The sequence below is a fragment of the Ranitomeya imitator genome, chromosome 1 (genome assembly GCF_032444005.1).
Source record: "Ranitomeya imitator isolate aRanImi1 chromosome 1, aRanImi1.pri, whole genome shotgun sequence".
Lineage (NCBI taxonomy): Eukaryota > Metazoa > Chordata > Amphibia > Anura > Dendrobatidae > Ranitomeya > Ranitomeya imitator.
The window spans coordinates 505275068-505288779 of record NC_091282.1 but is presented as its reverse complement, the minus strand read 5'-3'; the positions used below and the strand labels follow the sequence as shown (position 1 = coordinate 505288779).

Below are 13712 nucleotides of genomic sequence, written 5' to 3'. Positions count from 1 at the left end.
CATATTATGGTGGAAAATAAGTATTTGGTCAGAAACAAACAATCAAGATTTCTGTCTCTCACAGACCTGTAACTTCTTCTTTAAGAGTCTCCTCTTTCCTCCACTCATTACCTGTAGTAATGGCACCTGTTTAAACTTGTTATCAGTATAAAAATACACCTGTGCACACCCTCAAACAGTCTGACTCCAAACTCCACTATGGTGAAGACCAAAGAGCTGTCAAAGGACACCAGAAACAAAATTGTAGCCCTGCACCAGGCTGGGAAGACTGAATCTGCAATAGCCAACCAGCTTGGAGTGAAGAAATCAACAGTGGGAGCAATAATTAGAAAATGGAAGACATACAAGACCACTGATAATCTCCCTCGATCTGGGGCTCCACGCAAAATCCCACCCCGTGGGGTCAGAATGATCACAAGAACGGTGAGCAAAAATCCCAGAACCACGCGGGGGGACCTAGTGAATGAACTGCAGAGAGCTGGGACCAATGTAACAAGGCCTACCATAAGTAACACACTACGCCACCATGGACTCAGATCCTGCAGTGCCAGACGTGTCCCACTGCTTAAGCCAGTACATGTCCGGGCCCGTCTGAAGTTTGCTAGAGAGCATTTGGATGATCCAGAGGAGTTTTGGGAGAATGTCCTATGGTCTGATGAAACCAAACTGGAACTGTTTGGTAGAAACACAATTTGTCGTGTTTGGAGGAAAAAGAATACTGAGTTGCATCCATCAAACACCATACCTACTGTAAAGCATGGTGGTGGAAACATCATGCTTTGGGGCTGTTTCTCTGCAAAGGGGCCAGGACGACTGATCCGGGTACATGAAAGAATGAATGGGGCCATGTATCGTGAGATTTTGAGTGCAAACCTCCTTCCATCAGCAAGGGCATTGAAGATGAAACGTGGCTGGGTCTTTCAACATGACAATGATCCAAAGCACACTGCCAGGGCAATGAAGGAGTGTCTTCGTATGAAGCATTTCAAGGTCCTGGAGTGGCCTAGCCAGTCTCCAGATCTCAACCCTATAGAAAACCTTTGGAGGGAGTTGAAAGTCCGTGTTGCCAAGCGAAAAGCCAAAAACATCACTGCTCTAGAGGAGATTTGCATGGAGGAATGGGCCAACATACCAACAACAGTGTGTGGCAACCTTGTGAAGACTTACAGAAAACGTTTGACCTCTGTCATTGCCAACAAATGATATATTACAAAGTATTGAGATGAAATTTTGTTTCTGACCAAATACTTATTTTCCACCATAATATGCAAATAAAATGTTAAAAAAACAGACAATGTGATTTTCTGGATTTTTTTTCTCAGTTTGTCTCCCATAGTTGAGGTCTACCTATGATGTAAATTACAGACGCCTCTCATCTTTTTAAGTGGTGGAACTTGCACTATTGCTGACTGACTAAATACTTTTTTGCCCCACTGTATATACTGTGTATATGTTTTGAAGGATATTTCCTTTGAAAACGATGTGTAAATGACATAGAGAATTGCTGTATGGAAAAGCCCATGTTAAAATTGCATTGCAATCGGAGAGCAATCGCACTGCACTTGGATGTAAATCGGATGCTAGATGTGAAAAATCGGATTGTACTCGCATGACACTTGCATTACACTCATGCGACTCTTGGCAGGGAGAATCGGATCGATTTTTCATACATTTAGGGTGAGTCCGGCCTTTCTGAAGATAATTGCCTGCACCAGAAATTTTTAGGGGCTTCTTAGCAAAAGAGGTGAATTTATATGCACATGCCAATTTTTAGTTATTTGATCCCATAAATTTAATTGATGCTTAGATATTTTTCACTTCACCAGACTATTTAGTGCTGATGCATCACACACAAATTGGATTGCAAAATATTTAAACACATGTTGTAATGTACCAAAAAGCAAGGGGGTGAATACTTTTGCAAGCCACTGTAATTCATAAATGTGAATGAATTATGTGAAATTACATTATGAAATACTTTCAGCAGTATTTAATGCAAATTACTTGCTATTCTTTGTCAAGGTATGCTACCAAAGCAAGTTGCAGATGACCTAAGACAAGGAAAGTCATCACAAGCTCAGAGTTTTAGCAGTGCAACAGTATTTTTCAGGTGGGATTTTAATAATGAATTCACATACAAAATAAGACCAAAAAGCTACCATGTAAAATTTAAAGCATTTCTACTACTCATAAGAAAATATAACCTATACTAGGGATGGTTTATGTGGATATTATGAGAAGCGGATAACATGGTATCAGATCTGCAGGCAGCTTAGTATATACAACCCCTGGCAAAAGTTATGGAATCACCGGCTTTGGAGGATGTTCATTCAGTTGTTTAATTTTGTAGAAAAAAAGCAGATCTCAGACATGGCTCAAAATTAAAGTCGTTTCAAATGGCAACTTTCTGGCTTTAAGAAACACTAAAAGAAATCAAGAACAAAAATGTGATAGTCAGTAAATTATCATTCTGAGCCCATCAATTTTTCTCAGCCAGTGTGAAGATGCCAGGACTTCAATATTGTCGATCCCGCTCATTTAATGGCCTGAACTCAGCGCATGTAAATACAACTGAAATGTTTCTGTGTGATGGTGCAATATGTTGGTCATTTTGGGCCCCACTTTAAACTTTTTCCCATGGCCCCACTTTGTCTAAAACCGGCCCTGGCCACAGACAGGATTATATTTACAGTATAACAGGTTTTTTAAACATAAGTCCATTCGAGGTTCCTAAAAGGTCAGGGACATTAAAAAAAAATTTCATTGACTCTAAAATGTTTTTTCTCATGTGAACATTGTCTCTGCCACCCGAGTAAAATACTAGTTTAACAATATGGCAAATATAGTCTGTCAAATCAACTGTTCAACAGAGTAGTGCCGAAGGCACTTAGAAAAAAATTTAACCCGTTAACGAGCGCCGATACGCCTTTTAACGGCAACAGTTAAGGGTACTTAAACCACAGTGCCGTTAATTAACGGCGCTGTGGAAAAAGTAAATAGCGCCCCCAGAGTCCGATTTTCGCCGGGGTATCGGCTGCTGGGGGTAGCCGAGACACCAGGGAACATGATTCGGGTTTTTTTTACCGTCCCCGCTTTTGCGATCGCCGGTAATTAACCGTTTACCGGCGATCGCAAAAAAAACGCGCTTTCCCTTTTAATTTCTCTGTCCTCCGATGTGATCGCACATCAGAGGACAGAGAAAAGGGGTCCCCGATAGCCCCCCCGATACTCACCTGTCTCCCCCGGTGCTCCTCGTGGCTCCCGACGGGCGCCGCCATCTTTTTCCAGCAAAAAAAATGGCGGGCGCATGCGCAGTGCGCCCGCCGGCCGGCGCCGGGAGGATCTTTGGGGTCTCGGCTGCCGGGGGTAGCCGAGACCCCAAAGAACATGATCGGGGTCTGTTATACTGACCCCTGTTTTGTGATTGCCGGTAATTAACTGTTTACCGGCGTCGCAAAAAAAAAAGCGATGTGTAATTCTCTGTCCTCTGATATGATTGCACATCAGAAGACAGAGAAATAGGGGGATTCAGGGACCCTATTATACTCACCGATGTCCCTGGGTCCTCCTGCTTCTTCTCCTGGCCGCTGGCGTCTTCTTTGGGAAACAAAATGGCGGGCGCATGCGCAGTGCGCCCACCATCTGTCGCCATCTGCCGGCCGGCAGGAGAAAGCAGTTGGGGTTAAAATTAGGGTTAGGGCTAAATTTAGGGTTAGGGTTGGGGCTAAATATAGGGTTAGGGTTGGGGCTAAATTTAGGGTTTGGCTTCTTTCACACTTGTGTTGGTACGGGGCCGTCACAATGCGTTGGCCCGACATACCGACGCACGTTGGGAAAATTGTGCACAACGTGGGCAGCGGATGCAGTTTTTCAACGCATCCGCTGCCCAATCTATGTCCTGGGGAGGAGGGGGCGGAGTTACGGCCACGCATGCGCGGTCGGGAATGGCGGACGCGATGTACAAAAAAAGTTACATTGAACGTTTTTTTGTGCCGACGGTCCGCCAAAACACAACTGATCCAGTGCACGTCGTGATCCGTTGATACAAGTCTATAGGCAAAAAACGCATCCTGCGGGCACATTTGCAGGTTTTGTCCAAAACGACGGATTGCGACGGATCCCAAATGACGCAAGTGTGAAAGTAGCCTTAGGGCTAGGGTTAGGGTTGGGGCTAAAGTTAGGGCTAGGGTTGGAGCTAAAATTAGGGCTAGGGTTAGGGTTGGGGCTAAATTTAGGGTTAGGGCTAAGGTTGGGGCTCAAGTTAGGGCTAGGGTTGCGGCTAAAGTTAGGGTTAGAGTTGGGATTAGGGTTAGGGTTTGGATTAGGGTTGGTATTAGGGTTAGGGTTGGCATTAGGGTTACGCTTGGGATTAGGGATAGGTTTGGGATTAGGGTTAAGGTTAGGGTTGGGATTAGGGGTGTATTGGGATTAGGGTTAGGTTTGAGGTTAGAGTTGAGATTAGGATTAGGGGTGTGTTGGATTTAGGGTTTTGATTAGGGTTATGGTTAGGGTTGACATTAGGGTTGTTTTGGGGAAAGTGTTGTGATTATCGTTAGGGTTGTGATTAGGATTATGGATCGGGTTGGGATTAGGGTTAGGGGTGTGTTGGGGTTAGGGTTGGAGTTAGAATTGGGGGGTTTCCACTGATTAGGTACATCAGGGGGTCTCCAAACACGACTGCCAATTTTGCGCTCAAAAAGTCAAATGGTGCTCCCTCCCTTCTGAGCTCTGCCATGCGCCCAAACAGAGGTTTACCCCCACATATGGGGCATCAGCGTACTTGGGATAAATTGGACAACAACTTTAGTGGTCCAATTTCTCCTGTTACCCTTGTGAAAATAAAAACTTGGGGGCTACAATATCTTTTTTGTGGAAAAAAAATATTTTTTATTTTCACGACTCTGCATTCTAAACTTTTGTGAAGCACTTGGGCATTCAAAGTTCTCACCACACATCTAGATAAGTTCCTTGGGGGGTCTAGTTTCCAAAATGGGGTCATTTGTGGAGGGTTTCTACTGTTTAGGCACATCAGGGGCTCTCCAAACGCAACATGGCGTCCGATCTCAATTCCAGCCAATTCTATATTGAAAAAGTAAAACGGCGCTCCTTCACTTCCAAGCTCTGCGGTGCGCCCAAAAAGTGGTTTACCCCCACATATGGGGTATTGGCGTGTTCAGGAGAAATTGTATAACAAAATTTATGGTTACATTTCTGTTTTTACACATGTGAAAATAAAAAAAAAATGGTTCTTAATTAAAATGTTTGCAAAAAAAAGTTAAATGTTCATTTTTCCTTCCACATTGTTTAAGTTCCTGTGAAGCACGTAAAGGGTTAATAAACTTCTTGAATGTGGTTTTGAGCAGCTTGAGGGGTGCAGTTTTTAGAATGGTGTCACACTTTGTTATTTTCTATCATATAGACCCCTCAAAATGACTTCAAATGTGATGTGGTCCCTAAAAAAAAATGGTGTTGTAAAAATGAGAAATTGCTGGTCAACTTTTAACCCTTATAACTCCCTAACAAAAAAAAATTTTGTTTCCAAAATTGTGCTGTTGTAAAGTAGACATGTGGGAAATGTTATTTATTAACTATTTTTGTGACATATCTCTCTGATTTAAGGGCATAAAATACAAAATTTGAAAATTGCATCATTTTAAATTTTTTTGACATATTTCCATTTTTTTCATAAATAATCGCAAGTAATATCGAAGAAATGTTACCACTAACATGCAGTACAATATGTCCCAAAAAAACAGTTTCAGAATCAGTGGGATCCGTTAAAGCATTCCAGAGTTATAACCTCATAAAGTGACAGTGATCAGAATTGTAAAAATTGGCTCGGTAATTAAGTACCAAATTGGCTCTGTCACTAAGGGGTTAAATATGTAGAAAAAGACAAGAGCATGATACAGATGTGTCCTTCCTTTTGGCTCAACATAGAATGTGGGATAAGTGCGGTGATGTCACCGGCTTAAAAAAAGAACATGATTTTGTGATACTATTGCACTCATTGACTAAATTCACGAAAAGGTAAGGGAAGACTCACAGTATATAATGCACGTTGTAGATTAAAAGGAACCTGTTACCAATTTCTCCCTATATACGGTACGACCACCACCTTTAGGACCTCTTTTACAGTATTCTTGTAGGCTGTAAGTTCTTAATCCCCTTCTATTATCCCCACATACGACAGTGTCTGGTTCGATGGATGTCGCTGGCCTTGATCTGGCGCCTCCTCTCTCGTCATAATTGCTGTCGTCCTGCTTTCCTGCTTGGACGACGCACCCTACACCCTACTTCATCCACACAGTGTGCCCCAATCACGCTCTTCTGCAAGCTTACTTCTCTGTACTCTGCTGTAAGTATTGTAATGCACATGTGCCGGGAGAGGCCAAAGAACGCCGATGACCAAGAAATAAATTTGGCGCATGTGCACTACAGTACTTTGCTCTGCTCTCAGCCTGGCAGGAGCCGAATTGGGAGCAACTGTGTGGATGATGCAGGATATCTTGTCCATATGAAGCAAGCAGTAGGACGATGATTGTGAATCAAGACCAGCGATGCCCATCGGACCGGACCGCACTGTATATTGAGGAAAATAAAACATATTTTTTCTGCTATGCAGAGGGGATTAGGGACTTATATACAGTTTAATAGAATACTGTAAAAGAGGCCTCAAAGGTGGTGGCTATAATTTATGTTGGGAAAACCTTGTGACAGGTTCCCTTTAAGGGGCTATTTCAGATTTTTTTTTTTATCAAATTTCTGCAGTTCAAGTTTAAATAATACAAATGTTCAGATTATCCAGTACTCGTTTACAAACTCAAAGAAGTCTTATTATATTAAAAATAAATTAGCCTTTTTACCTCTCGGTCATTTTTCGTTTTTCACTCCCTTTCTTCCCAGAGCCATAACTTTTTTATTTTTCCATCAATGTGGCCATGTTAAGGCTTGTTTTTTTGCGAGAGGAGTTGTACTTTTGAATGATACCATTGAGTTTAACATATAGTGTATTGGAAAACCGTAAAAAAATTCCAAGTGCAGTGAAATTGCCAAAAAAGTGCATTTCCACAAAAGTTGTTTGGATTTTTTTTACCATTTCAATTAATGCTAAACCTTTTTTATTTCAGTGGTGAAAGGAGAATTGTTTGTTTCAAAAAATGGCACCATTTTCCGATATCGGTAGCGTCTCCATTTTTCGCGATCTGGTGCTGGGTAAGACCTTTTATTTTGCTCACCAAGCAGACATTTTATTGATACCATTTTGGGGTAGATATGATGTTTTGATCGCCCACTATTGCATTTTATTGCAATGTTGCGGTGACCAAAAAAAAACAATTCTGTTTTTTTTTTCTCGTTATGCCGTTTGCAAACAGTATAATTATTTGTATATTTTGATAGATCGGGTGATTCTGATCTTTTGCGATCCGAAATATGTGTATTTTCTTTTTAATTGTTTTATTTTGAATGGGGCAAAAGTGAGTGATTTGACCGGTGTTATTTCTTAAATTTTTAAATATTTTTTAAAACATTTTTTTATACTTTATACTTGCTTCAATAGTCTCGTTAGGAGACTTGAAGCTGCGATCTTCGACCCTACTATGTGTAGCAGAATTGATCATCTGCTGTGAGCGTCGGCGGCACACATAGCAGGCCGGCAATGACAACCACAGTGGTCTCCTGCAGACCCTGAGTTGTCATGCCAACCCATCGATGCCCCACAGTCATGTGACAGGGGCATCAATGTGTGAAACTAGTGACGTGCTTCTGGTGTGATCATGTCAGAGATTGACAGGGGCATTGAACATGTTAACAGCCACGCGTGGATTGCAATTCCACCCGCGGCTGTTAGTGCCACTTGTCAGCTGATGAAATAATGTCATATGTCATGAAGGGGTTAGAATTGAAAGATAGGAGACAAAAAAAGCGCAAATAGGGTCTTATCCCCAGGATTGTTCTTAATCAATTGTAAGAGAACTGCTCACCTGGTAGTACACAGTACAAGCGTGTAGTTGTCAGCTGCTGCAGATCCACAGGTCGGCGTTGCGACCTCTCAGTACCGTTATAATTAATGAAATGTGGATTACATCTGCGCTGCTGCGACAAATAATAGATCCAGATATACTGTTAGGGTGTTCGGGTGGTTTATTCAACGCGTTTCGAAGCTCAAAGGCTTCTTCTTCAGGAAGTTTCCACACAAAGATATATCTTTGTGTGGAAACTTCCTGAAGAAGAAGCCTTTGAGCTTCGAAACGCGTTCAATAAACCACCCGAACACCCTAACAGTATATCTGGATCTATTATTTGTCGCAGCAGCGCAGATGTAATCCACATTTCATTTATTATAACGGTTATGAAGGGGTTAGAAAAATGCCATACTGTATACTTTTTAATCACGATAAAAATGAAGTAGACTATAAGAAATATGTCTGTAAGCCAGGTCAGAGAAGCACGTTTTACAAGGACACATCCTTTCAGCAGGGAATATTATAAGATTAATGATCTTTTAAGTAGATGCTCTGGCTATATTTCATCCCTACTGCCATTAATAATCTTACTTAACTACTATGGATCTTCAGTCTGGACACTGACATAAAAATACTGTTAGAAGCAATTTTCAGCATGGTAATGCAATAATACATAGAGTTTGTCTCGCCACAGACAGCCCCTGTCAAATGGGAGCCGAGCTCTGAACTTCAGGCAAACAGCCAGTAGGGGGAGGTGCTAAGATCGGATGTTGTGGCCAACCAGATGCAGAAAATGTAGCATATTCTAGTATCCATTCAGATGATAAGCCACGTAATACACAGACACCACCAGCCTACCAGAGCAGAAGTGTGGGTGGAAAGGGCAAATCAAACAGTGATTTTTATAAAAACTGAAGCACTCAGCCCAGTAAGTGACACATTGCTGGAATCAGGGTCTCTGTCTCTGAATTATGCTGCTCTCGGATTAGGTGTCTTATGCTTCTTCAACTATATTTGTAACGTGACGATAGAGAAACTCAGTTCTCCATGACTGACTATCCAATGATCATAAAATGTTAGTTTGCTGGGAAACCCTACCAATTACGGTAGCTGTTATTTGTGGGGAATCCTTGCTGCAAATGTTCAGCTTCCCTGCAGTGCCGTTCTGGCAAAGTATAAAATTGTTAATCAATGGGTGGTCTATGAGCAGGAAAGGACTGGTCTTCTGGATCAAGAGACACTCTCTCTAAGGCCTCCTTCACACCTCTGTATTTATACATGTACGTGTAAAAATGGTATCAGTATGTGGTCCGTGTGTCCATTTTTACCATCAGTGTGTCATCAGTGTATGGTCTGTGTATCCAGTTTCATCATCAGTATGTCATCAGTGTATGGTCCTTGTATCCATTTTTACCATCATTGTGTCATCAGTGTGTGGTCAGTGTATCCGGTTTTATCACCAGTATATGGTCCGTGTATCTGGTTTTATCATCAGTGTGTCATCAGTATGTGATCTGTGTTTCCATTTTTACCATCAGTGTGTAATCAGTGTGTGGTCCGTGTATCTGGTTTTATCATTAGTAAGTGGTCCGTATATCTGGTTTTATCATCAGTGTGTCTTCAGTGTGTGGTCAGTGTGTCAATGTTGCATTGCACTCACTTTTAGGCTGGAGACCTCGGACCAGCCACACACACATCAGGTGACACACGGTTCGTTACAATAAGTTCAACTTTACTAGACAGTTCAAGTACATCAGTCTCTAATGGATCGCCCCCACGTAAGGGCAATGGGGTACTCGGTGCCGGGTGCTTCAGTTCCCTCAGCTGGGATGTCACGGTGGCCCGACCCAGACCGTGGCCCTATGAGGGGCGCCGAATAAAAGGGTAGAGTTTGTAGATAACGGTAGTATTCGTGATGCCACCTGTGGTATTCGGTCAGGGTGACCGACGCTGCTTAGGGGGTCTGCTGGGGTGATGGAATGGCAGCTAGATGGTATACTTTCCCACAGGTGAAGTATATCCCCAGGGCTTCACAAAGGTGTAGATAGTGATGGTGGATGGTGCAGGGCTCTTTAAATAATGAGGACACAATGGGTGCAGTCTCTTTACCTTTATTGAAGGCTTCAGCATCCACAGTCCAGGGTGCCAGATGACAGGGTAGGCAGAGTCCGGCCGGTCTGATGGCAATTCCAGAGTCCCCCTTTTCAGGTGGAAATCAGTAGCCTTCCCCTTGCGCACAGTAACGTAGTAGGTCCCTACGTGCATTAGCTCCCATAGCGTCCTCACTCTGGTTACTCTTCTCTCTGTCCCCCAGATGGATATGACAAACCCGTATGACGGTGATGGCCTGAGGCTATTTTATAGGGACCCTAGCGTCGCCCCTCCTCCGTATTGCCACCTTGTCTGCTTAGGGTCTTAGGTCAGGCAGCCAACTTGGAATCGACTGTCCTGCCAGTCTCTGAAGTAAAGCGTAGAGTCTATTACTCCCTCGGTGTTCCGGCTACCGGATCTGCGCTCAGTGGGAGGCAGCCTGCTCCTAGCTGGTCTCGCACTGGTGTTTTACTCCTGTTGCTATGACTTCTGTGCTCACTCACTACGGCACACTTCCTTTCTTGTCCTTTCTTAGGAGGCTGCTGCACGGGTTGCAGGCGCAGCTCCGTGTCCTTCTTTCCCTTCCTGGGCCGAGCCCAGTCTGCTCCTCTCCTCCTCCTGGCTCCAACTCTCAACTCCTACTGACTACTGTCTAACTTCCTAACCAAACCCCCAGTTTTACCCAAGTGTGAGGAGTGGCCTAATAGATATAACCTTTTGCTCCCCTTGGTGGCTGGCGTGTGAAGTGTGTGTGTGGCTGTGATACCTGGCAGGGTGAACTCCTTTGGTGCCATCAGACGTAACATCGCTCCCCCCTGGTGGAAGAACGACATTACTGCAATGACCAGGACTCTGGGGCGCTGCACTAACATGCAGTTTTGGGCACAGCACCTTCCAGTACACAGTACATGTCAGGCCTCTGCTTGCATTCAACTTGGACTATCCCTACGCCTGATCTTCTCATCAGCCCCAGAGATTTCCCATTTTGCATCACAGCACTCCTAAGGCCTCATACCCATTTGCGAGAAAAAAAACGGTCCGATTCCCAGACTGAAAAAACGGAGGAAAAATATGCGATTGTAATGCGAGTGTTATGTGAGATCAATACGATTTTTTATCGCAACATCCGTATGACATCCATGTGCAATCCGTGTGCAATGCGATGTTAACATGAGCTTTTACATACAGCAGTTCGCTATCATTTACACATAGTGATGAGCTAATATACTCGGTTCTCGAGATTTCTGGAGAACACTCAGGGGTCCTCCAAGTATTTTTTAGTGCTCGGAGATTTAGTTTTCAGCACCGCAGCTGAATGACTTACATCTGTTAGCCAGCATAAGTACATGTGGGGATTCCCTAGCAACCAAGCAACCCCCACATATACTCAGGCTGGCTAATGTAGATCATTCAGCTGCAGCACAGAAAACTAAATCTCTGAGTACTAAAAAAATACTCAGAGGTCACCCGAGCGTTCTCCAGAAATCTCGAGTACCGAGTATATTCGCTCATCACTACATATAGTTTTAAAACGAAATATTCTTCAAAACACACAAACACCTTCTCATTTAAAGATTTTTTTGTATTTTCATGACTATGAATATTGTACATTCACACTGAAGGCATCAAAACTATGAATTAACACATGTGGAATTATATACTTAACAAAAAAGTGGGAAACAACTGAAATTATGTCTTATATTCTAGGTTTTCAAAGTAGCCACCTTTTGCTTTGATCACTGCTTTGCACACTCTTGGCATTCTCTTGAGGAGCTTCAAGAGGTAGTTTGAATGGTTTTCAATTCACATATGTGCCCTGTCAGGTTTAATAAGTGGCATTTCTTGCCTTATAAATGGGGTTGGGACCATCAGTGGTGTTGTGCAGAAGTCTGGTGGATACACAGCTGATAGTCCTACTGAATAGACTGTTAGAATTTGTATTATGGCAAGAAAAAAGCAGCTAAGTAAAGAAAAACGAGTGGCCATCATTACTTTAAGAAATGAAGGTCAGTCAGTCCACAAAGTTGAGAAAACTTTGGAAGTGTCCCCAAGTGCAGTGGCAAAAACCATCAAGTGCTACAAAGAAACTGGCTCACATGAGGACCACCCCAGGAAAGGAAGACCAAGAGTCACCTCTGCTTCTGAGGATAAGTTTATCCGAGTCACCAGACTCAGAAATCTCAGGTTAACAGCAGCTCAGATTAGAGACCAGGTCAATGCCACACAGAGTTCTAGCAGCAGACACATCTCTACAACAACTGATAAGAAGAGACTTTGTGCAGCAGGCCTTCATGGTAAAATAGCTGCTAGGAAACCACTGCTAAGGATAGGCAACAAGCAGAAGAGACTTGTTTGGGCTAAAGAACACAAGGAATGGACATTAGACCAGTGGAAATCTGTGCTTTGGTCTGATGAGTCCAAATTTGAGATCTTTGGTTCCAACCACCGTATCTTTGTGCGAAGCAGAAAAGCTGAACGGATGGACTCTACATGTCTGGTTCCCACCGTGAAGCATGGAGGAGGTGTGATGATGTGGGGGTGCTTTACTGGTGACACTGTTGGGGATTTATTCAAAACTGAAGGCATACTGAACCAGCATGGCTACCACAGCATCTTGCAGTGGCATGCTATTCCATCCGGTTTACGTTTAGTTGGTGCATCATTTATTTTTCAACAGAACAATGACCACAAACTCACCTCCAGGCTGTGTAAGGGCTATTTGACCAAGAAGGAGAGTGATGGGGTGCTACGCCAGATGACCTGGCCTCCACAGTCACCAGACCTGAGCCCAATCGAGATGGTTTGGGGTGAGCTGGACCGCAGACTAAAGGCAAAAGGGCCAACAAGTGCTAAGCATCTCTAAGAACTCCTTCAAGATTGTTGGAAGACCATTCCCAGTGACTACCTCTTGAAGCTCATCAAGAGAATGCCAAGAGTGTGCAAAGCAGTCTTCAAAGCAAAAGGTGGCTACTTTGAAGAACCTAGAATATAAGACATAATTTCAGTCGTTTCACACTTTTTTGTTAAGTATATAATTCCACATGTGTTAATTCATAGTTTTAATGCCTTCAGTGTGAATGTGCAATTTTCATAGTCATGACAATACAGAAAAATCTTTAAATGAGAAGGTGTGTCCAAACTTTTGGTCTGCACTGTGTATGCACTGCTCAAAAAAATAAAAGGAACACTTAAACAACAGAAAATAGCTCTAAGTAAATCAAACTTCTGTGAAATGAAATCAAACTGCCCACTTAGGAAGCAACACTTTTTGACAATCAATTTCACATGCTGTTGTGCAAATGGAATAGACAACAGATGGAAATTATTGGCAATTATCAAGACACACTCAATAAAGCAGTGGTTCTGTAGGTGGGGACCACAGACCACATCTCAGTACCAATGCTTTCTGGCTGATGTTTTGGTCACTTTTGAATATTGGTTGTGCTTTCACACTAGTGGTAGCATGAGGAGGACTCTACAACCCACACAAGTGGCTCAGGTAGTGCAGCTCATCCAGGTTGGCACAACAATGGGAGCTGTGGCAAGAAGGTTTGCTGTGCCTGCAAGCGTAGTGTCCAGAGGCTAGAGGTGCTACCCCGAGACAGGCCAGTACACCAGGAGATGTGGAGGGGCCATAGGAGGGCAACAAGCCAG

The 13712-nt window shown here is 43.1% G+C and overlaps 1 pseudogene; it reads left to right on the top strand.

Moving 5' to 3' along the window:
* Window positions 1-13712, top strand: part of LOC138675225 (atrial natriuretic peptide receptor 2-like) — a 153027-nt pseudogene that overhangs the window by 96560 nt on the left and 42755 nt on the right.